This window comes from Giraffa tippelskirchi, chromosome 2 (assembly GCF_054371585.1).
Source record: "Giraffa tippelskirchi isolate mGirTip1 chromosome 2, T2T-mGirTip1v1.2.pri, whole genome shotgun sequence".
NCBI classification, from domain to species: domain Eukaryota; kingdom Metazoa; phylum Chordata; class Mammalia; order Artiodactyla; family Giraffidae; genus Giraffa; species Giraffa tippelskirchi.
The window spans coordinates 5,877,087-5,902,113 of NC_137276.1; the positions used below are offsets into that span (position 1 = coordinate 5,877,087).

Genomic DNA, 25,027 nt, shown 5'->3' on the forward strand with positions numbered 1-25,027 from the left:
TTCCCAACCAAGCTGAAGAGACTTCACCAGATCAGAGGCTTCTTAGTCTCGCTTTTCTTCCTGAAGTCTTGGCTTCCGAGTGATGCTTTCCTGGGATGTGTTGGTGGTTCTGGCTGCAGGAGAGGTGCTGAGCCCTCCAGCATCAGGACTCAGAAAAGGACATTTTGCAAAGGACAATAAGTATTTCAATTTGATTTGCCACCCAGTGAACAGGTCAGAATCCTGTGCCTCATGCCCAGGACCTGAGAGTGCATTTGGTGATCCTTCTAGAGTCTCCTAGAAGCTTCAGCCACTCATCCATTGACAATGGTTGGTAACCTCTGTCCAAATGCAGGAGGGAATCCAATAGGCAAAGGATGGCATGACCACCCTTGGGAATCAGTGCTTCCACTGACCACTTTCTTCCCCGCCTCCCTGCTCTTGCCAATGGGAGGCTGGCCATGAAGGGGTGGGGTCCTGAAGAGGCAGAGGTCAGAGGCTGGAGATGAGTTTTGGTATGTCAGGAAACATACCTGCTGACTGACATCTCCAAATTAACTGCACTGTGAGTTCTATGAAAGGTGAAATGCAGGTTAATCTGGAACATTTACAGCTGAGTCTCACGAGACCGATCTGACGTCATTTTGGCCTACTTGCCAGGAGAAATATCAATAACCTCAGATATGCAGATGACACCACCCTTATAGCAGAAAGTGAAGAACTAAAGAGCCTCTTGATGAAAGTGAAAGAAGAGAGTGAAAAAGTTGGCTTAAAGTTCAATATTCAGAAAACTAAGATCATGGCATCTGGTTCCATCACTTCATGGCAAATAGATGGGGAAACAGAGGAAACAGTGGCAGACTTTATATTTTGGGGCTCCCAAATCACTGCAGATGGTGACTGCAGCCATGAAATTAAAGGACACTTTCTCCTTGGAAGAAAAGTTATGACCAACCTAGACAGCATATTAAAAAGCAGAGACATTCTTTTGCCAACAAAGGTCCGTCTAGTCAGGCTATGGTTTTTCCAGTAGTCATGTATGGATGTAAGATTTGGACTATAAAGAAAGTTGAGCACTGAAGAATCAATGGTTTTGAACTGTGATGTTGGAGAAGACTCTTGAGAGTCCCTTGGACTGCAAGGAGGTCCAACCTTTAGGATTTAGATTAATCCTAAAGGAAGTCAACCCTGAATATTCATTGGAAGGACTGATGTTGAAGTTGAAACTCCAATACTTTGGCCACCTGAAGTGAAGAGCTGACTCATTTGAAAAGACTCTAATGCTGGGAAAGAATGAAGGCAGGAGGAGAAGGGGACAACAGAGGATAAGATGGCTGGATGACATCACTGACTCAATGGACATGAGTTTGAGTAGACTCTGGGAGTTGGTGATGGACAGGGAGGCCTGGCGTGCTGCAGTCCATGGTGTCCCAGAGTTGGACATGACTGAACGATTGAACTGAACTGATCAGGAAGCTGGGCGTGGGTAGGAGGACCATGGCTATGTTTCAGCCAAGCCAAGGCAGAGGAGATGTAGATCAAAGGTGGGATGTGTGACTAAGAGTGGAGGCACTGGATGGAGTCTTCCTGGAGTCTTGCTAGCTCAGTGACCTTGACAGGTTTCTTGATCTCTTTGAGTCTTAGTTTCCTTATCTGTGTTCATGAGAACCATGGTGGCATCTGACATATAGGGCTGCTGGGAGGATTAAGGGAGATAACCTATAAGAAAGCTGAGCCTCAGGCATGGCACAGAGGCAGCATTCCGTGAGGTGAGTCGTCACTGGAGTTCGTGCTCCAGTGTGTCTTTTTCTGTCATCCCCAACTTTGAAGCAGAGCCCTGGGGCCTGGGCTAATTGTGACCAGTGCTTTGAGGATGTTGCCCCTTGGTGGAAATCCTGTTTAAATTGGGTGAACATCCCTGCTCTCCTTCCCCACCCTCAAAGTGCCAAGTGACAGGGACTGATGACCTTCTGTACCCTTGGCTCAGCTATCTCCATCCCCAGACAACTCAGGGATTAGTCACCACGTTGTCCTTGAGCTGAATGTACAGTTTCTGCTTACAGCCCACCCAGGCCCATGGTCACCTGCAAGTTCCACCTTTGACAAGAGATGATAGAGAAGGTGAGTGCACACACATCTGACTCCTGCCTACTGAAGCCAGGGTTAGGTCAGGAAGTATAGCAGGGCATCTCTCATGAAAGATGCACCCTCCCTTAGAAGGCCTGCTCTGCTCTGAATGGGGCTTGTCACCTCTTAAAGGGCTGGATGGCCCTCATGCTGTAGGATCCTTCAGAAGCCCTGGGGAGACCTTTCTAACAATATAGACCCCTAGGCTCCAGGAAAGGGGAGAGTCCAGAAGCCTCTGGTTCTTTTGTTTTTTCATCTTGAAGCTTTTAGATTTTATTTTAAGTGCATTGGGAAATCATTGGAGAATTTTAAACAGAGAAGTGACATAGTCTCATTTTTAATTGAACTGTAGTTGATTTACATTGTTGCATTAGTTTCAGGTGTACAGCAAAGTGATACACACACACACATACACACACACACATATATATACATTCTTTTGCAGATTCTTTTTCCTTATTACAAAATATTGAATATTGTTCCTATCCTATACAGTAGGTCCTTGTTTTTCATCTACTTTATATACAACAGTGTGTATATATTAATCCCAATCTCCTAATTTATCCCTCCCCTTCCCCTTTGGTAACCATAAGTTCATTTTCTAAGTCTGTAAGTCTGTCTCTGTTTTGTAAATAAGTTCATTTGTATAATTTTTTTTTTTTAGATTCTACATATAAGTGAAATCATATGACGTTTGTCTTTCTCTGTCTGACTTACATCACTTCATATGACAATCTCTAGGTCCATCCATGTTGCTGCATCTTTTTTTTTTTTAATGGATTTTAAAATCTTTTTTATGGATGAGTACAAAAATCTCAAAGAAAGAGGAGAGTGAAAAAGTTGGCTTAAAGCTCAACATTCAGAAAACTAAGATCATGGCATCTGGTCCCATCACTTCATGGGAAATAGATGGGGAAACAGTGCAAACAGTGTCAGACTTTATTTTTGGGGAGCTCCAAAATCACTGCTGATGGTGACTGCAGCCATGAAATTAAAAGACGCTTACTCCTTGGAAGGAAGTTATGACCAACCTAGATAGCATATTTAAAAGCAGAGACATTACTTTGCCAACAAAGGTCCGCCTAGTCAAGGCTATGGTTTTTCCAGTGGTCATGTATGGATGTGAGAGTTGGACGGTGAAGAAAACTGAGAGCCGAAGAATTGATGCTTTTGAACTGTGGTGTTGGAGAAGACTCTTGAGAGTCCCTTGGACTGCAAGGAGATCCAACCAGTCCATCCTAAAGGAGATCAGTCCTGAGTGTTCATTGGAAGGACTGATGTTGAAGCTGAAACTTCAAAACTTTGGCCACCTCATGCAAAGAGTTGACTCATTTGAAAAGACCCTAATGCTGGGAAAGATTGAGGGCGGGAGGAGAAGGGGACAACAGAGAATGAGATGGTTGGATGGCATCACCGACTCGATGGACATGGGTTTGCGTAAACTCCGGGAGTTGGTGATGGACAGGGAGGCCTGGAGTGCTGCGATTCATGGGGTCGCAAAGAGTCAGACACAACTGAGCAACTGAACTGAACTGAACAAAAATCTCTTTTTTTTAAACTTGAAAACCAGGTGATTAGGATACAGTTCCGAAGATCTGGAAGTTCCAGACTGATATTTTCCAACCGCATGAGCGAAGGAGAAGGTGACAAAGAAGGCTGTGTGAATTGCCTGTGTTGAGAAAGCTGATGTGAAGGGGCAGGAGGAGAGGGCATGGGGGTGATACTATCAGAGAGCAGTGTCTGGACCACTCCGTGCAAGGAGAGATGAGATGGGGCTGGAACAAAGGGGACTGTGTTGGTTGGTCTCTGAATTGCCCCATTGATCCCCACCACAGCTGTGCGAGGCCCACGAGCCCTGTTTTTACAAAGAGAAAATTCTGCGAGACCCAGGAAATGATGCACAGAGACACCGTTAGGAGCGGCCGAAGGAAACTTTAGTTACGTCAGCTCTGTGGTTGTGTTTCTTGCTTGGGGTTGGGGGCGAAGAGAGCAGGAAGCAGCCTTTGTCGGGACAGCAATAGCTGGGGACCCCCTGGGATGTCAGAGTGGGCCCTGGAGAAAGTTGGCTCTGCCCGAATCAGGTGGGAGGAGGCATTAGAGAGCCCCCAGCTCTCCTTCTGCTTTGGGTAGCTCTTCTTCCTGTGGCTTTTTCACTAAGCACCTCCTTGCAGTTTGTAAGTCCCATGTGGGCTCATAGTGTCCTTTGTTTTTTTTTTTTTGTCCCAGGTCCTTTTCCTTCTCTCATGGAGCAGATGGACTAAAGGGGAAATACTAGGCTGGATTGTTTTAAAAAGTATATGAAGGGCCTACTGTGTGCCAGGAGCTGTGCTTGGTGCTGGGGACACAGAGGTCCAGACGGCAGGGCTGCTGTCCCTTTTCATCCTCTGCTAAGGGAGGCAGCCAGTTGGTCCCAAGTCGGGGGTCTACATGGACCTGTAGACCAGAGAACTCCATGAGACCACGCTAGGAAAGAGAGCTTTGGGCACGTTCTTCACAGAAGAATGCAAATTTCCCGTGACCCAAAGGGAGCAAGAGAATCTGGGGTAAGAATGGAGAAAAGGAAGACATTTCAGGCAGATGGAATGGCAGTTTCTAGGCAGTGGCACAGGCAGGCAGAACCTAAACAAAACCCGGTCATCTGTAGAATTGCAGCTAGAATTTGCAGGAATTGCTGAAAGAGGGGAGCCAGGCGGAGAGAGAGCTCTTGAAATTTCCCTCGGGTTCCCTTGAGTTTGTGGCTGAGGACCAATCTGTGCTGTGAAATTCCACAAGGCCAAAGAACAACTGGCAAGGGAAGAAAAGCTCTTGGGATGCTACCAGATGAACAGTGCTCAGAGCTCACTCAGGGTGATGGGTCACAGACGTTCCCAGCCATCCAGAATGCAGAGACCTCCCTGAATGTATGGCAAGCTCAGTGGAGGTTCAGTAAGGGCCCTGCCTTGGAAGTCTGCTAAATCAGCCCTAGAGGAAAGGCTATTTCTAGGTCTGTGTGTACTCAGTAGCTTCAGTTGTGCCCTGTGCTTTGCGGCCCCATGGACTGTAGCCCTTCAAGCTCCTCTACCAATGGAATTCTCCAGGCAAGAATACTGGAGTAGGTTGCCATGCCTTCCTTCAGGGGATCTTTCTGACCATGGGATGGAATCCACATCTCTTCCATCTCCTGCCTTGGCAGGCAGGTTCCTTTACCACTAGGGCCACCTGGGAAGCCCCATTCCAGGTCCATCCTATAACAATTTAAAAGTCTTAAAAGAATCAAGCTGTTTTGCAAGTTGTTTAACTGCCTGCTAGAACAAAGTTCAACACTCTTTAAAAGATTACAACAAAATCCATCAAGTAATAATAAAAAATTAAAAATATCTGGCATCCAGATAAAGCTTTCTATGTATTCAAAGAAGCAGGAAAGTATGATTTAACCAGGGGGAATTATGATTAATAGAAGCAGATCCCTAAACAGATGGAGAGATGATGGAATAGCAAGCAAGGACTTTTTAAAAAGCTCTTGTCAATACTATAAATATATTACTATCCCTTTAAATTCAAGGATTTAAGGGAATATATTACCATAAATGGGAAGAGGAATAGTTGACATAAAAATAAACCGAACAGAACTTATAGAGAAGAAATAAAGTGATTCTTTAATACTATCTGAAATGCAAATTTTACTAGGTGGTATTAACAGGAAATTGGATGCTATAGAAGAAAAGATCAGTGAAATTTCTGATTGAACACAAAGGAGAAAAAAAGAGAGGGATCGATATCAAAACATCCAAGACACATATAATTAGAATTTTAGAAAGAATAGGTATGGGATGAAGGTAGGGAAAAGTTTTGAAGAAATAATGGCTAAAAATTTTCATAATGTAGTGGAACTTATGTCAAAGCACTGCTCGTCATGTGTATCTTATATATGCCAAGTATACTTGGTAGAGGCCAGATCATCAAGGTTGGCCCATGTCATGTTAAATAGTATATATTTCAGTGTTTCCACCATGGTGGTCCACAGCATTATGAATCAGCATTCTCCAGTCCAAGGAATTTGTTTCTTTGTTTCCTTGTGCTCTGTATAAATTAACTGAGGAAATTGTTTATTAACTTATGATCAGTTCAGTTCAGTTCAGTCGCTCAGTCGTATCTGACTCTTTGCGACCCCATGAATCGCAGCACGCCAGGCCTCCCTGTCCATCACCAACTCCCGGAGTTTACCCAAACCCATGTCCATCGAGTCGGTGATGCCATCCAACCATCTCATCCTCTGTCACCCCCTTTTTCTCCTGCCCTCAATCTTTCTCAGCATCAGAGTCTTTTCCAATGAGTCAGCTCTTCTCATCAGGTGGCCAAAGTATTGTGTATCAGTTCAGTTCAATTCAGTCACTCAGTCGTGTCTGACTCTTTGTGACCCCAAGAACCGCAGCACGCCAGACCTCCCTGTCCCTCACCAACTTCCAGAGTCCACCCAAACCCATGTCTATTGAGTCAGTGATGCCATCCAACCATCTCATCCTCTGTCGTCCCCTTTTCCTCCTGCCCTCAATCTTTCCCAGCATCAGTGTCTTTTCAAATGAGTCAGCTCTTCGCGTCAGGTGGCCAAAGTATTGGAGTTTCAGCTTCAACATCAGACTTTCCAGTGAACACTCAGGACTGATCTCCTTTAGGATGGACTGGTTGGATCTCCTTGCAGTCCAAGGGACTCTCAAGAGTCTTCTCCAACGCCGCAGTTAAAAAGCATCAATTCTTCCGCGCTCAGCTTTCTTCACTGTCCAACTCTCACATCCATACATGACCACTGGAAAAACCGTAGCCTTGACTAGACAGACCTTTGTTGGCAAAGTAATGTCTCTGCTTTTAATAGAGATAATATAAATTTCATGTAGGATCATATGTAGTTTCAGCTCTGAACAGCTATTCAGTTCTGTTCAGTCGCACAGTTGTGTCCAACTCTTTGCGACCCCATGGACTGCTGCATACCAGACTTCCCTGTCCATCACCAACTCCTGGAAATTGCTCAAACTCCTGTCCATCAAGTTGGTGATGCCATCCAACTTTCTCATCCTCTGTCGTCCCCTTCTCCTCCTGCCCCCAATCCTTCCCAGCATCAGGGTCTTTTCCGAGGAGTCAGTTCTTTGCATCAGGTGGCCAAAGTATTGGAGTTTCAGCTTCAGCATCAGGCCTTCCAATGAATATTCAGGATTGATTTTCTTTAGGACTGACTGGTTTGATCTCCTTGCAATCCAAGGGACTCTCAAGAGTCTTCTCCAACACTACAGTTCAAAAGCATCAATTCTTTGGTGCTCAGCCTTCTTTATAGTCAAACTCTCACATCCGTACATGATTACTGGAAAAACCATTTGACTAGACAGACCTTAGTCAGCAAAGTAATGTCTCTGCTTTTTAATAAGCTGTCTAGGTTGGTCATAACTTTTCTTCCAAGGAACAAGTGTCTTTTAATTTCATGGCTGCGGTCACCATCTGCAGTGATTTTGGAGCCCAAGAAAATAGTCTGTCCCTGTTTCCATTGTTTCCCTATCTATTTGCCATAAAGTGATGGGACCAGATGACATGATCTTCATTTTTTGAATGTTGAATTTTAAGCCAGCCTTTTCTCTCTGCTCTTTTGCCTTCATCAAGAGGCTCTTTAGTTTCTCTTCACTTTCTGCCATATGGGTAGTGTCATCTGAATATCTGAGGTTACTGATATTTCTCCTGGCAATCTTGATTCCAGCTTGTGCTTCATCCAGCCTGGTATTTCACATCATATACTACACATATAAGTTAAATAAGCAGGGCGACAATATACAGCCTTAATGTATTCCCTTCTGAATTTGGAACCAGTCTGTTCTTCCATGTCTGTTTCTAACTGTTGCTTCTTGACCTGCATACAGATTTCTCAGGAGGCAGGTCAGGTGGACTGGTATTCCTGTCTCAAACAATCTGGAAGATACTATCTGTGTTATTCTTCTACTGCTACAAAGCAAATGATCACATACTTAGTAACTTAAAACAATATCTATTTATCATTTTACAGTTTTGGCTCCTCTGCTTAGGGTCTTTCCAGGCTGAATCAGGGAGAAGGAAATGGCAACCCACTCCAGTATTCTTGCCTAGAGAATCCTGTGGACAGAGGAGCCTGGGGGCTGCTGTCCATAGGGTCGCACAGAGTTGGACACAACTGAAAACATCTATTTCTGCTTTATTGACTATGCCGAAGCCTTTGACTGTGTGGATCACAATAAACTGTGGAAAATTCTGAAAGAGATGGGAATACCAGACCACATGACCTGCCTCTTGAGAGACCTGTATGCAGGTCAGGAAGCAACAGTTAAAACTGGACATGGAACAACAGACTGGTTCCAAATAGGAAAAGGAGTACATCAAGGCTGTATATTGTCACCCTGCTTATTTAACTTATATGCAGAGTACATCATGAGAAACGCTGGACTGGATGAAACACAAGCTGGAATCAAGATTGCCAGGAGAAATATCAATAACCTGAGATATGCAGATGACACCACCCTTATGGCAGAAAGCGAAGAAGAACTAAAGAGCCTCTTGATGAAAGTGAAAGAGGAGAGTGAAAAAGTTGGCTTAAAGTTCAACATACAGAAAACTAAGACCATGGCATCTGGTCCCATCACTTCATGGGAAATAGATGGGGGAACAGTGGAAACCGTGACAGACTTTATATTTTTGGCTCCAAAATCACTGCAGATGGTGATTGCAGCCATGAAAATAAGAGACGCTTACTCCTTGGAAGGAAAGTTATGACAAACCTAGATAGCATATTAAAAAGCAGAGATATGAAAAGAAGAAAAAGAAAAAGAAAAAAAAGAAAAAAAAAAGCAGAGACATTCCTTTGCCAACAAAAGTTCATCTAGTCAAGGCTATGGTTTTTCCAGTAGTCATGTATGGATGTGAGAGTTGGACTGTGAAGAAAGCTGAGTGCCGAAGAATTGGTTCTTTTGAACTGTGGTGTTGGAGAAGACTCTTGAGAGTCCCTTGGATTGCAAGGAGATCCAACCAGCCCATCCTAAAGGAGATCAGCCCTGAGTGTTCATTGGGAGGACTGATGTTGAAGCTGAAACTCCAATATTTTGGCCACCTGATGTGAAGAGTTGACTCATTGGAAAAGACCCTGATGCTGGGAAGGATTGAGGGAGGAGGAAAAGGGGAGGACAGAGGACAGATGGCTGGAGGGCATCACTGACTCGATGGACATCAGTTCAGTTCAGTCGCTCAGTCGTGTCCGACTCTCTGCGACCCCATGAATTGCAGCATGCCAGGCCTCTCTGTCCATCACCAACTCCCGGAGTCTACCCAAACCCATGTTCATCGAGTCGGTGATGCCATCCAACCATCTCATCCTCTGTTGTCCCCTTCCCCTCCCGCCCCCAATCCTACCCAGCATCAGGGTCTTTTCCAATGAGTCAACCCTTCGCATGAGGTGGCCAAAGTATTGGAGCTTCAGCTTCAACATCAGACCCTCCAATGAACACCCAGGATTGATCTCTTTTAGGATGGATTGATTGGATCTCCTTGCAGTCCAAGGGACCCTCAAGAGTCTTCTCCAACACCACAGTTCAAAAGCATCAATTCTGCGACGCTCAGCTTTCTTCACCATCCAACTCTCACATCCATACGTGACCACTGGAAAAACCATAGCCTTGACTAGACGGACTTTTGTTGGCAAAGTAATGTCTCTGCTTTTAAACATGCTATCTAGGTTGGCCAAACCTTCCTTCCAAGGAGTAAGCGTCTTTTAATTTCATGGCTGCAGTCACCATCAGCAGTGATTCTGGAGCCCAAAAAAGTAAAGTCTGACACTGTTTCCACTGTTTCCCCATCTATTTCCCATGGAGTGATGGGACCAGATGCCATGATCTTAGTTTTCTGAACGTTGACCTTTAAGCCAACTTTTTCACTCTCCTCCTTCACCTTCATCAAGAGGCTCTTTAGTTCTTCTTCACTTTCTGCCATAAGGGTGGTGTCATCTGCATATCTGAGGTTATTGATATTTCTCCCGGCAATCTTGATTCCAGCTTGTGTTTCTTCCAGCCCAGCGTTTCTCATGATGTACTCTGCATATAAGTTAAATAAGCAAGGTGACAATATACAGCCTTGATGTACTCCTTTTCCTATTTGGAACCAGTCTGTTGTTCCATGTCCAGTTCTAACTGTTGCTTCCTGACCTGCATACAGGTTTCTCAAGAGACAGGTCAGATGGTCTGGTATTCCCATCTCTTTCAGAATTTTCCACAGTTTATTGTGATCCACACAGTCAAAGGCTTTGGCATAGTCAATAAAGCAGAAATAGATGTTTTTCTGGAACTCGCTTGCTTTTTCGATGATCCAGAGGATATTGGCAATTTGATCTCTGGTTCCTCTGCCTTTTCTAGAACCAGCTTGAACATCTGGAAGTTCACGGTTCACGTATTGCTGAAGCCTGGCTTGGAGAATTTTGAGCATTACTTTACTAGCATGTGAGATGAGTGCAATTGTGCGGTAGTTTGAGCATTCTTTGGCATTGCCTTTCTTTGGGATTGGGATGAAAACTGACCTTTTCCAGTCCTGTGGCCACTGCTGAGTTGTCCAAATTTGCTGGCATATTGAGTGCAGCACTTTCACAGCATCACCTTTGAGGATTTGAAATAGCTCAACTGGAATTCCATCACCTCCACTAGCTTTGTTCATAGTGATGCTTTCTAAGGCCCACTTAACTTCACATTCCAGGATGTCTGGCTCTAGGTGAGTGATCACACCATGGTGATTATCTGGGTCATGAAGATCTTTTTTGTACAGTTCTTCTGTGTATTCTTGCCACCTCTTCTTAATATGTTCTGCTTCTGTTAGGTCCATACCATTTCTGTCCTTTATCGAGCCTATCTTTGCATGAAATGTTCCTTTGTTATCTCTAATTTTCTTGAAGAGATCTCTAGTCTTTCCCAATCTGTTGTTTTCCTCTATTTCTTTGCAGGGATCGCTGAGGAAGGCTTTCTTATCTCTCCTTGCTATTCTCTGGAACTCTGCATTCAGATGAGAATATCTTTCCTTTTCTCCTTTGCTTTTCGCTTCTCTTCTCTTCCCAGCTATCTGTAAGGCCTCCTCAGACAGCCATTTTGCTTTTTTGCATTTCTTTTCCATGGGGATTTTCTTGATCCCTCTCTCCTGTACAATGTCACGAACCTCTGTCCATAGTTCATCAGGCACTCTGTCTATCAGGTCTAGTCCCTTAAATCTATTTGTCACTTCCACTGTATACTCATAAGGGATCTGATCTAGGTCATACCTGAATGGTCTAGTGGTTTTCCCTACTTTCTTCAATTTAAGTATGAATTTGGCAATAAGCAGTTCATGATCTGAGCCACAGTCTGCTCCTGGTCTTGTTTTTGCTGACTGTATAGAGCTTCTCCATCTGTGGCTGCAAAGAATATAATCAATCTGATTTCGGTGTTGACCATCTGGTGATGTCCACGTGTAGAGTCTTCTCTTGTGTTGTTGGAATAAGGTGTTTGCTACTACCAGTGTGTTCTCGTGGCAAAACTCTATTAGCCTTTGCCCTGCTTCATTCTGTACTCCAAGGCCAAACTTGCCTGTTACGCCAGGTGTTTCTTGACTTCCTACTTTTGCATTCCAGTCCCCTATAATGAAAAGGACATCTTTTTTGGGTATTAGTTCTAGAAGGTCTTGTAGGTCTTCATAGAACCGTTCAACTTCAGCTTCTTTGGCGTTACTGGTCGGGGCATAGACTTGGATTACCGTGATATTGAATGGTTTGCCTTGGAAACGAACAGAGATCATTCTGTCGTTTTTGAGATTGCATCCAAGTACTGCATTTCGGACTCTTTTGTTGACCATGATGGCTACTCCATTTCTTCTAAGGGATTCTTGCCCACAGTAGTAGATATAATGGTCATCTGAGTTAAATTCACCCATTCCAGTCCATCTTAGTTCGCTGATTCCTAGAATGTCGACGTTCACTCTTGCCATCTCCTGTTTGACCACTTCTAGTTTGCCTTGATTCATGGACCTAACATTCCAGGTTGCTATGCAATATTGCTCTTTACAGCATCGGACTTTGCGTCTATCACCAGTCACATCCACAGTTGGGTATCGTTTTTGCTTTGGCTCCATCCCATCATTCTTTCTGGATTTATTTCTCCACTGATCTCCATTAGCATATTGGGCACCTACTGACCTGGGGAGTTCATCTTTTAGTGTCCTCTCCTTTTGCCTTTTCATACTGTTCATGGGGTTCTCAAGGCAAGAATACTGAAGTGGTTTGCCATGCCCTTCTCCAGTGGACCACAATCTGTCAGACCTCTCCACCATGACCCATCCGTCTTGGGTGGCCCCACACGGCATGGCTTAGTTTCATTGAGATAGACAAGGCTGTGGTCCGTGTGATCAGATTAGCTAGTTTTCTGTAGTTTTAATTTTAGTGTGTCTGCCCTCTGATGCCCTCTCGCAACACTTACTGTCTTACTTGGGTTTCTCTTACCTTGGGCCTTGGGTAATTCCTCTTGCCGCCGCCACCGCCGCCGCCACCGCCGCCGCCGCTGGCCCCAGCCTCCGGCTTGGCCTAGCCCCTCTCGGCTGCCGCCCCTGGCCCCCGGCTCTCGGCCCCCGCCCCTGGCCCCGGCTCCCGGCTCTCGGCCCCCGGCCCAGCCTAGGCCCTGTCAGCCGCTGCCCCCGGGCCCCGGCCCGGCCTAGCCCCTGTCGGCCGCCGCTCCCGGCCCCCGGCCCCCAGCCCCCGGCCCGGCCTAGCTCCTCTCGATGGACATGAGTTTGGGTAAACTCCGGGAGTTGGTGATGGACAGGGAGGCCTGGCGTGCTGCGGTTCATGGGGTTGCAAAGAGTCAGACACGACTGAGTGACTGAACTGAACTGAACTGAAGTGACTTAGCATGCATGCATGCATTGGAGAAGGAAATGGCAACCCACTCCAGTATTCTCGCCTGGAGAATCCCAGGGATGGACGAGTCTGGTGGGTTGCTGTCTGTGGGGTTGCATAGAGTCGGACATGACTGAAGCGACTTAGCAGCAGCAGCAGCAGGCTGAATCATGTTGTCAGATGAGGCTGTGATCACATCTGTTGCTCAGAGGCCTCTTCCAAGAGCCCTGGTTATTGTCAAAATTCAACTCCTTGTGGCTGTAGGACTGAAGTCGCCATTGTCTTGATGGGTCTTGGTTGGCACACTCAGCTCCCTGAGGTTTTCCTCAGGTCCTTGTCATGTGGCTCTGGCCATAGGCAGTTCATAGCATGTTTGTTTGCTTCCTCAAGGTCAGAAGGACAGTCTCTTCTGCTTTGATCCCTCTGACTTCATTTAAGGACACACCTGATTAGGTCAGGTCTGCCTAATATGATTTCCCTTGGATTAGCTCCACAGCAACAGATTAACAACCTCAACTGCATCTGCAAGATCCTTTTGCCATATAATGTGACTTAGTTGTAGCAACGATAGCCTATCATGTTTACAGGTTCTGTTCACACTCAAAGGAAAGAGAACATTTGGGGCATGTGAGTATTCTGCTTACTGCACTGTGTTTAAAACCTTTGTATCTGTGCAAAGAGGGAAATCATAGGAGCCCCGGCGTTGAAGACACGCAGGTGTGAACTTCTATCCCGGAGCTTCATAAGAAAAGGAGCCCCTAATCTGTTCTAGCTCATGACTGTGCCTCCAGCAACAGGTCAGCCCTCAAGAAACATTGTGAGGTATGTGTGTGAAGGAGTGAATGAATGAACGAAAGTGCACAAAGCGTGTTTTAGCTGAAAACCTGAGGCCAGAGTCAGTGATGATTGATGGTTTCAGGCATAGAACACAGTGTCCTCTGACTTGACATGTATGTTAGGCTCCCTTCCAGGGTCACTCATTTTTTACTGATCACCAGACAGATGGATAGACAGACAGACATCAGCTCTAGTTTGCCAAAATGAAGCTCCAAAATAGAGGTCATTCCTTCTACTCCCCTTTTCATTAATCAAATTTCCAAATAGAGAAATTATTTAATTTCCTCTCTGTGAATCTAATTTATATCCCTTTTCCTTCCAGAGAAGACTTGGAGACAGCTCCAAAAATGAGTATCTTGGAGAATATCCAGAATTTAGGAATAATAATGTATCAGAGAAACAAACAGCGCTGAAGACGAAAATGGGAGCATGATTTTCTTAAAGCAGACAACAAATTGCTTGCCATTCTGTACTGAGGACAAGAAACCTCTTCCCAGAAAGCCACTGCAGCCAGGGACAAGGGGGTAGGCCCTACCCTGCGGAGGGCTCAGAGCCTCTGATCCAGCCCTCCGTTGACAGAAAGTTCATGAAACTCAGGATTTTAGCCACAGATGTGCTCAGTTCCTTGCTAATGAGTTCTGGACAGTGCTGCCTTCTCCATCATAGCTGCTTTATGACACTCAATAGTTTCAAAGAAAGCCTGTTCAGTAATGATGGGTTAGGGCAGGTGCATGGAGGGATCGTGTGTCAGTTAATGGACATGAAGAGGGGCCCAGGGTGCACAGGAGATGCGTGGGCTCAGATTCAGTTTGCCCTTCACTGTTGAGGTAATAGCCAGGAAGGAAGCTTAGCTATTATCCCAATGCGTGTGTCCCACTGTGCCAGCCCTGAAACACAGGGAACAAAAATCTGAAGACTTCCCATGCAGTGTTGTTGTTCAGTTGCCATCTTGTGTCTGACCCATTGGGACCCCATGGACTGTAACACAGCATGCCTCCCTGTCCCTCACCATCTATTAAAGTTTGCCCAAGTTCATGTGCACTGGATGTGCCATCCAACCATCTCATCCTCTGTTGTCCCCTTCTCCTCCTGCCTTCAATCTTTCCCAGCATCAGGGTCTTTTCAAATGAGTCCATCCTTTCCATCAAGTGGCCAAAGTATTGGAGCTTCAGCTTCAGCATCAGTCCTCCCAATGGATATTCAGGGTTGATTTCCTTTAGGATGGACTGGTTTGCTCTCCTTGCAGTCCAAGGGACTCTCTAGAGTCTTCTCCAGCACCACAGTTCAAAAGCATCAATTCTTTGGCACTCTGCCTTCTTTATGGTCCAACTCTCACATCTGTACATGACAGCTGGAAAGGCCATAGCCTTGCTTATATGGACCTTTGTCAGCAAAGTGATGTCTTTGCTTTTTAATACACTGCCTAGGTCTGTCATAGCTTTCCTTCCAAAAAGCAATTGTTTTCTAATTCTATGCAATACTTCCACAATAAATGGCTCCTCAGTCAGGTCCAGCTGTGTCATGTGTGGGGACCAGTACAAAATGAACGTGTTGACCCCATGTTAAACAATCTAGGGAAAATAGTCATTTAAGTTTCTAAGATATGTCTCTTTCCTTTCTTCTGTGGTCTTTTTCTTGATTTGTTATGACAGTTTTTATTTGCTATTGAATGTTAGTCTAAGTAAAAACAATTAAAATTTTAAATTATTACCATAAATTTTACTGTATATCTTTGTATTATGTGATGCCAGTTTTAACACAAATACACACAAACACAAAAGCACTGAACTTATCTGTGAAATTACTGAAATGATACCATTTTTACTTTTTAATCTCATCTATGCATATATGTATTCTTACTAGAACAATGGAAACTCTGCAGAAACCAATTCAGATTTTAATTTCATTCCTGGGCATAATCATATTTTACCAACACTCTCTACTTCATTTTACTGATGAGTAAGGAAGGACCAAAAGGAAAGGGGACTATGGTTGCCCATCTCTTCCTTTCCTTCTAGGCCATTCTTTTCAGCATAGTGTGTGGCTAGTACAGGGCTGTAACAGAAGAAGAACAGATATGATAGTGTTACCAGTTTAGTTTAAGAATGTGGGGAAGGGATAGTTGGGGGTTTGGGGTGGACATGTACACACTGCTATATTTAAGATGGATCACCAACAAGGACTTACTGTGTAGCACATGGAACTCTGCTCAACGTTATGTGGCAGCCTCAACGTGAGGGGAGTTTGGGGGAGAATGGATACATGTATGCTGCTGCTGCTGCTGCTAAGTCGCTTCAGTCGTGTCCGACTCTGTGCAACCCCATAGATGGCAGCCCAGCAGGCTCTGCCATCCCTGGGATTCTCCAGGCAAGAATACTGGAGTGGGTTGCCATTTCCTTCTCCAGTGCATGAAAGGGAAAAGTGAAAGTGAAGTCGCTCAGTAGTGTCCGACTCTTAGCGACCCCATGGACTGTAGCCTACCAGGCTCCTCCATCCATGGGATTTTCCAGGCAAGAGTACTGGAGTGGGGTGCCATTGCCTTCTCCAGGATACATGTATATATATGGCTTAATCCCTTCTTTGTCCACCTGAACTATCACAACGTGTTTGTTAATTAGCTGTACTCCCAATATGAACTAAAAAGTTCAAAAAAAAGAAATTGGTAAGAGGCCAGACAGGAAATTCAAGCAAGGCTTTATTGGGCCCCTGTTGCAGCAGCGGCAAATGAGAATAAGTATAAGGGCCCCTTGCTCAGTCCCTAAGGGGATGTGTGAGCTGATTCCTTGTATGGGGTGAGGGTAATGGTGTGTCCAGGAGTCAGGCTGGAGGGGTGGCTCAGGAGGTTTGCCCATGCCTTTGGTGGTGTCCAGTGTAGTTGGCATGCACAATACTCTGCTTTTTCTCCCAGCTCTTCAGAAGAATTTCCCTGGTGGCTCAGGCAGTGAAGAACCTGCCTGCAATGCAGGAGATATGGGTTAAATCCCTGGGTTAGGAAGATCCCCTGGAGAAGGGTTGGAAACCCACTCCAGTATTCTTGCCTGGAGAATTCCATGGACAGAGGAGCCTGGTGGGCTATAGTCCACAGGGTCACAAAGAGTCGGACATGACTGAGCGACTAATACTAGTACTACTTTAGAATTGGCAATTGGATTTTTGGTCTTTTTGTATTTTATTATCCATTATTTGCCGCAACAGTTATTTAGTCCCTTATAGTTTCTTTGTAGTTGGTTGCTTGAGGAGACGTTTGTCCAGGTCCAAGCAGTGCAGCAAAGGGTCCCAGGTCCCAGTCTGTCTCAACAGAGTTGCTCGGCCATTTATGTTTCTCAGAAACCCATAGCCATCTTCCTCCATTAGAAGTAAGTCCGGTTCTAGTGGGGCTGTCTGCCCTCTGCTTGCTTGATCTTAGGGTAATTTGCTTACCTTGTATTCACTTTGAATCTCGTCAAACTCCTACACATTGTAGGTTCACCCTAATCTGTGACCAAGGGGCACCTGAACACCTTCTGTGAATGGAACAGCAAGGAAATCAACACACACACACACATGCATGATCTACTGTCCCATGAGGTTTATTCACAAAGGAAAAGTTCACAGATAAAGGTATTTTAAAAACCAAGATGGCAATACCCAAAACACAGGCCATGAGAGAAAAAAATGGGAAAGTTGGGCTGCATCAACACAAAAAGCTGAAGACCCCATGGACAGAGTGAAAGCAGCCCACCTGCACTGTGGCTGAACCCAAGGACCTTGTTCTGAGTGAGACAAGCCAGGCACAGGGGGACATTACATTGTTTGACTTCACTTCCCTGAGGCCCCTGGTGTAGTTAAATTCACAGAGACAGAAGGCAGAATGGTGGCTGCCAGGGACTGGATGGAATGGGGGATGGAAAACCATTGTTTAATGGGGACAGAGTTTCAGTCGGTGAAGATGAAAAAGCTCTGGAGATGAAGAGAGGATATGGTTGCACACAGTGAATGTACTTAATCTCATGGGCTTTGACACTTCCAGTGGCAAATTTTATGTTGTGTATGTTATTGTTGTTGTTCAGTTGCTAAGTCATGTCCAGCTCTTTATAACCTCATGGACTGCAGCACACCAGGCTTCCCTGTCCTTCACTGTCTCCTAGAGTTTGCTCAAACTCATGTCCATTGAGTCAGTGATGCCATCCAACCATCTCATTCTGTCATCCCCTTTTTCTCCCACCCTCAATCTTTCTCAGCATCAGTCTTTTCCAATGAATTGGCTCTTCTCATCAGGTGGCCAAAGTATTGTGTATCAGTTCAGTTCAATTCAGTCGCTTAGTCGTGTCCGACTCTTTGCAACACCATGAACCGCAGCACGCCAGGCCTCCCTGTCCGGCACCAACTTCCGGAGTCCACCCAAACCCATGTCCATTGAGTCGGTGATGCCATCCAACCATCTCATCCTCTGTCGTCCCCTTCTCCTCCTGCCCTCAATTTTTCCCAGCTTCAGGGTCTTTTCAAATGAGTCAGCTCTTAGCATCAGGTGGCCAAAGTATTGGAGTTTCAGCTTCAGCATCAGTCCTATCAACGAATATTCAGGGCTGATTTCCTTTAGGATGGACTGGTTGGATCTCCTTGCCGTCCAAGGGACTCTCAAGAGTCTTCTCCAACACCACAGTTCAAAAGCATCAATTCTTCAGCGCTCAGCTTTCTTCACCGTCCAGCTGTCACATCCATACATGACTACTGGAAAAACCATAGCTTTGACCAGACGGATCTTTGTTGACAAAGTAACATGTCTGCTTTTCAATATGCTATCTAGATTGGTCATAACTTTCCTTCCAAGGAGTAAGTGTCTTTTAATTTCATGGCTGCAATCACCACCTGCAGTGATTTTGGAGCCCAGAAAAATAAAGTCAGCCACTGTTTCCACTGTTTGCCCATCTATTTGCCATGAAGTGATGGGACCGGATGCCATGATCTTAGTTTTCTGAATATTGAGCTTTAAGCCAACTTTTTCACTCTCCTCTTTCACTTTCATCAAGAGGCTCTTTGGTTCTTCTTCACTTTCTGCCATAAGGGTGTATGTTATTGTGTATATGATACAACAATTAAAAAATAATCCAAGATGATAAGACTGAACCAGCACATGGCCTTCAAGGTGAGGGCCCAGAGCCCTGGTTGGTGGTCCTGCCCTAACTTGTGCTTATAGATGCCCGAGACAGTTCTCTTGAACTGGGTAGTGAGATGCCTGAGGTCAAGGTCTCATCATTTCTCTCTAAATCTCTGTTGGACTGAAACTCTAAGATAAATTGGAGCTTATTCATGGTATGTTTTAAAAAGTCATTTAGGGTATAATTTACATTCATTAATATTCATATCTTTATAACCGTGCACTTCATTTTGTTTTGACAAATGTGCGCAGTTACATACCCAGTTCCAAATCATGACCCAGAAAGTTCCTTGTGCCCTTTGCACTCCACGTCCTTCCCTTAGCTCAGCGCTAGCAACCATGGCTTTCTGCCACTTTATTTTTCCCTGGTCAGCATCGTCTGTAGCTGAAATCACACAGTATGTGGTTATTTGTGTCTGTGGTTAGTTTCTGTTAGAACTTTGGCATCTTAATGAAATAAATGATGTTCTGTTGAGACATCAGAGGGGTGAGGGCTTGGGGCCTGACTCGTGTAAACTTGGATTTTGATCTTGCCCTTACCCCTTATTAATTTGGACTATACGTGAACTCTTACCTTTCTCAGCATCAGCTGATTCCCATACAGGTTGGAGTTAAGAAATCTAGGGCATTCGTGGGGACTGGAGAAAGTGGTGGATGGAAATTTGAGGCAGGGCTTGGCTCAGCATAAGAGCTCAGTAATGCTTTGTTGTTTATCATATTTTGGTTTTTTAAGAGAATTTTTATTTATTAATTTAAAAATTGAAGTATAGTTGATTTACAATATTGTCTTAGTTTTAGGTGTAAAGCACAGTGATATATATATATATATGTATATATATATACATATATATATATATACACACACACACATATATATATATGTTGTTTTTCAGATTCTTTTCCCTATAGGTTATTACAAAATATTGAGTGAGGTTCCCTGTGCCATGCAGTAGGTCCTTATTGGTTATCTATTTTACATGTAGTAGTGTGTATAGAGAAGGCAATGGCAACCTACTCCAGTACTCTCGCCTGGAAAATCCCATGGACGGAGGAGCCTGGTAGGCTGCAGTCCATGGGGTCGCTAAGAGTCAGACACGACTGAGCGACTTCACTTTCACTTTTCACTTTCATGCATTGGAGAAGGAAATGGCAACCCACTCCAGGGTTCTTGCCTGGAGAATCCCTGGGACGGCAGAGCCTGCTGGGCTGCCATCTATGGGGTCACACAGAGTGGGATACAACTGAAGCGACTTAGCAGCAGCAGCAGCAGTGTGTATATGTTACTATGTCCCAAAGTCCTAATTTATCCCTCCGCACCCTTTCCCTTTTGGTAGCCATAAGTCTGTTTCCTATGGTTGTGTGTCTATTATATTATTTTATTGATATTGTTATTAACAATAATGTTAAACATCATATTCAACTGGAGGTACAGTGGTACCTTCCTTCCTGCATTGCCATGGAGACTCATAATGCCTGGGAAGCATCTGGCACAGTGCTTGGCACGGGGTAACTTCTTTGTGCTGTGCCACGCTGTGCTTAGTCCCTCAGTTGTTTCCAGCTCTTTATGACCCCATGAACTATAGCCCGCCAGGCTCCTCTGTCCATGGGGATTCTCCAGGCAAGAATACTGGAGTGGGTTGCTATGCCCCTTCCCAGGAGATTTTCCTGGCCCAGGAATCAAATTGGGGTCTCCTGCATTGCAGGTGGATTCTTTATCAGCTGAGCTACCAGGGAAGCCCTAGCTGCTGTGTTGGGCATCTTATTATTATTTCATTATTAAGCTCGAAGGACTCTATTCTGCTATTTCTCACCAAGTCATTCTGAAAAGATGTGAAAAACAGCTATATAAAGTGCTCCCTTTAGATTGCTCTCTGTCAGTCTGGCTAAAAAAGTCATAAAAAAGCAGCCACCAGTGTGGGATAGGAAGGGCTTTCCCCACGAGCTCAGGGGAGGAGATCCTGGGAACAGGTGAGCCAGAGAACAGGAAACACCTTGTCTTTTTCTTCCTCTTCTTTGTCTCTTTTTCTTTGAAAAAAGGAAAGTGACAGCAATTGAGTGAAAAGCTGTAGGCCTGAGTGGGCTACTGGGTCCTCAGAACTTTCTGAGGTGTTCCAAAGTCAGGGTCACTGTGTTGTGTCCGATGCTGAAGTGTTTCAAGCAGCATGGGCCTCAAATTGAGGGAAAGCAGACAGTGATAGTAAACAATTACCGGGGAAAGAAGAAGCTTCCACCAGGTACAAGAAATGGATTCATTTTCTGGAATCATCGCTCCCACTTTAAGGTTAGGAGAAAAATGTTGCCCATGATAAAACATAATAGAATGTGCTGAAAGGAAAGCTCAAGGAGTCAGGGGAAATCTACCTCTCTGATATACAAAACAGTCTGGCGAAATCTGACTTTGTAACTGGGTGATCAACATGCCTGTAACATGGCCGTACTTTCTCCACACTCCTGACGTTTGCGTAAAAGTCTCTAGCCAAGTGCTCTGCCATTGCTGCCCCCAATTATCCCTGCAGACAGACAGGGGCCGAAGTCACGGGTGGCGAAATGAAGAGTGAACTCGCTGAAGCCCACTTCTCATTAGGCAGCCGGGGGAGGCCTTCTTCCTGCATGTCTCCCAAGAGGAGGAATGGTTGAAATGATCTATCCTCTTTACATCCTGATTTGTCTCATTTTCAAGCCAGAACCCCTCCTCCAGACACCGCCCTTGAAAACCAAAGTGAAGGAGAAGCAAGGAGAGATGCCAAGGTCGAACTGTAGCATCTATTTTTTTTTCTTAGGTTCTAACAAGGGAATGGTCCCACCATTTGCAATCAGATAAGGGGCATTATCTTGATAATAAAAGGCAATTGAGAATCTAAATGAAAAATCTAATGCTTTTCATGCTGATTTGTTTTAGATTAGAAAAAGTTAAACCAGATGTAAACATGAAGAGATGAAGCGTGAAGAGGGAATCATGGTAGAGTGATAAATCTCAGTTTTGAGTTATTATAGGTGCAGGGTTGCATTAACCAGAAGTCACACTGTTGATCCATACACTGCTCCGACATTAATTATTGTTGCAGAAGAGAGTTCAGAAGATTGAATACAAACACGCAACGCTGGTGAAGATCAATCGTGTCTAAATTAGCCATGAACAGTGCACGCTAGACCCCACGGAGGTTGCATTAACCCATTGGCAGTCCAGCCTGGAACCAGCCACACCTTGTGCTTCTTAGTCCCCTTTAGTGGGACTTCCCACACCCTCAGGAGAAGGCACTGGGATGCCAAGAAGAAACGGCCCTCTTTTTCGCTTTTCTGTTGGTAGACTCCAACCAATGTCTGTCTTTATCCTAAAAAGAAGATAGGATAAAGGTACCCTATCTTTATCCCAAGATAGATATCTTAGGATATCCTGGTATCCTGCCAGCCAAATCCACCCGTGATCTTTGACAACTTGGGATATAAACAGTTGCAGAATCTCTCCTGTGTTTTCTCTGCCAAGCTCCCAGGTGTCCAGAAGAGGCAGAGTGGAGCTGGGGTTCTAGGTAGGCCTGGAAACTCCTGTTTTCTCCTCTGTCTTCTTTCTTGGGATCTAAGAAGTTTCAGTCTCTGTTTCAGTTGCTCAATGCTTCACAAAACCCATGAATCATCTCTAACTACCTCCCCACCTCTATACACACACATGCTTCTATGGGGAATGCTGAGAACATGACATTCTAGTTGTTTTGAATCTGGCATTTAGTAGCTCCTTGAATCACCGAATTTTTCCACACCCAAGAGTTCGTATCTAATATAAGCAGAGATAACATATGTCTTGTGGAAACTGCATGAGGGGTATTTGGAAAACACTATCCCAGGGACTGTAAGTTTATTAAATGTCTGTGGTACCCATCCACAGTTTTCTCCATCCAAAACTCTTGGGGACAAATGTAAGTCAACAATGACTTTTCAGTTTTATTTCAGAAAGATGATCTTGCATAAAATTCCCAATGGAATCTGAGTGGACCCCATAATTAAGCTCATTGATGTTTCTCCAATAAAAATATATGAATATTCACATTAAATGGACTAAATTAATATTATAAATATCCCCAGGTTAGTTCAGGTAAGGTTTTGCTGTCAAGATTAGTTTTCTACAAACTCAGAGAGAAAAGTCTCAGATTTCAGAGCTTCAGGGATTTTAGAATTGCACATCAGGGATTATGGGTTCATAGTGAGTACCCCGATGTCTTGAAGGGAAAGTCAGTAAACTGCAAATCCAGCAAAAGACAATAATATATTTGTTCATTAGAGCACGGATATTATGGTAGGACTTTGGAGGACTGAGTGAGAAAACGTGGAAGTTGTTTTGTAGAGCATTTAGTCTCATACAAATGGAAGTCTCCAGTATTACTGTACCCACCATGTTCAAATCAACTTCAGGCTCCCAAGGGAATTCATAGATCTATTTGTGGTCAGTGTGATAAGTATCCTAGCTGGTGTCAGGTGTGACCCCAGAATTTCTGCTGGTAGGTTGGACTCTGTAAGGAGGCAGGGGGTGAGACAGTGTGGAGGAATTCCAGACCAGACTCAGAGAGGCTGTTGTAGGTGCCAGAGCCACTACAGTCCCGCTCTTGGGCATTCATGTCTCTTACTCTCTCTGGGTCTTGATTTCTCTGCATAAAAAAGCACCTGTGTGTGTTCTGGCCGCTTCTCAGGGACCTTGGAGAGTCCAAATGAGGTAATGTGTATGAAGGAGATTTGCAGACTGGAGCATTTCCTATGATTGTGAGATATCGTAATTCTTTTAATGTGCTTGATCCTGGTTATAGTTTTTTACTTCCAAGGAGTCATTCTAATTGCTGGGTTCTAGTCTGGGCTTCTTCACTTGATTGCTCAATGTGCATGATTTTGGGCAATTTACTTCCCCTTTATGTGCCTTAATTTCCACCTCTGCAAAATTGAAATAGTAATTATATTTCTCTCACCGAGCTGTCTTAGGATCCAATGAGTCAATTGCCTGGCATGCAATGAGCCCTCAGTGCTAGGTCCACCTGTGACCCCAGGCTTGAAGCAGGCTCAGCAGCCTCTGGGAACAGAGGTGACAAAGAGACCTTGAATCTTTCCCTCTGTGGGGTGGCTTTGATAAATTACTGTTGCCATTCACTAAATAACACACTGTTGGCTTCAAAGACCTAAAGGAGATAAAGTCTTGAATGGACTGAGTGAGGAGTCACTCAGTGATTACTCCTGTTGGATCCTTATCTGACACCATGTATAAAACTTAACTAAAAATGGGTCAAAGAGCTAAAACCATAAAACTCTTAGAGGAAAACATAGGGCGAGACCTTCAAGACATGGGATTTAGCAATAATTTCTTGAACATACCTCCAAAAAGCATAATTAACAAAGGAAAAAAATAGTTAAATTGGGCTTTATGAAGACTTTAAAATTTTGTGCATTGAAAGATGATATCAACATAGTAAAAGGGCAACCCGCAGAATGGGAAAAAATATTTGTAAATCATATGTCTGATGAGAGAATAATATCCAGAATATGTAGAGAACACCTAAAACTCAAGAACAAATAAACAATCAGTTCAAATATGGGCAAAGACTTGGACAAGGATTTCTCCAAAGAAGACATCTAAATGGCCAATAAGCACAAGAAAAGATGGCTGAGCATTAATAATCATTAGGGAAAAAGCAAATAAAAACTGCAATGAGATACTACTTCACACCTATTTGAATGGTACTATGGAAAAAAAAACCCAAAATAATAATTGTTGGTGAGGGTGTGGGAGACATTAAAATGCTTGTGCATTGTTGATGGGAGTGCAAATGGTACAGCCTCTGCAAATAACTGTATGTTTGTTTCTCAAAAAATTGAAAATAGAATTGTCATATGATTCAGCAGTTCCACCCCTGGGTACATATCAAAAGTAACTGAAAGCAAAATCTCAAAGAGATATTTGTACAGCATTATTCATAGTAGTTGAGAATACCAGACCACCTGACCTGCCTCTTGAGAAACCTGTATGCAGGTCAGGAAGCAACAGTTAGAACTGGACATGAAACAACAGACTGGTTCCAAATAGGAAA

The 25,027-nt window shown here is 44.3% G+C and overlaps 1 protein-coding gene across 7 annotated transcripts in view; it reads left to right on the forward strand.

Annotated features, from left to right (window-relative positions):
• The window catches only part of C2H10orf90 (chromosome 2 C10orf90 homolog), a 385,456-nt gene that overhangs the window by 151,267 nt on the left and 209,162 nt on the right, over positions 1–25,027 (forward strand). The gene's annotated exons all lie outside the window — the stretch shown is intronic.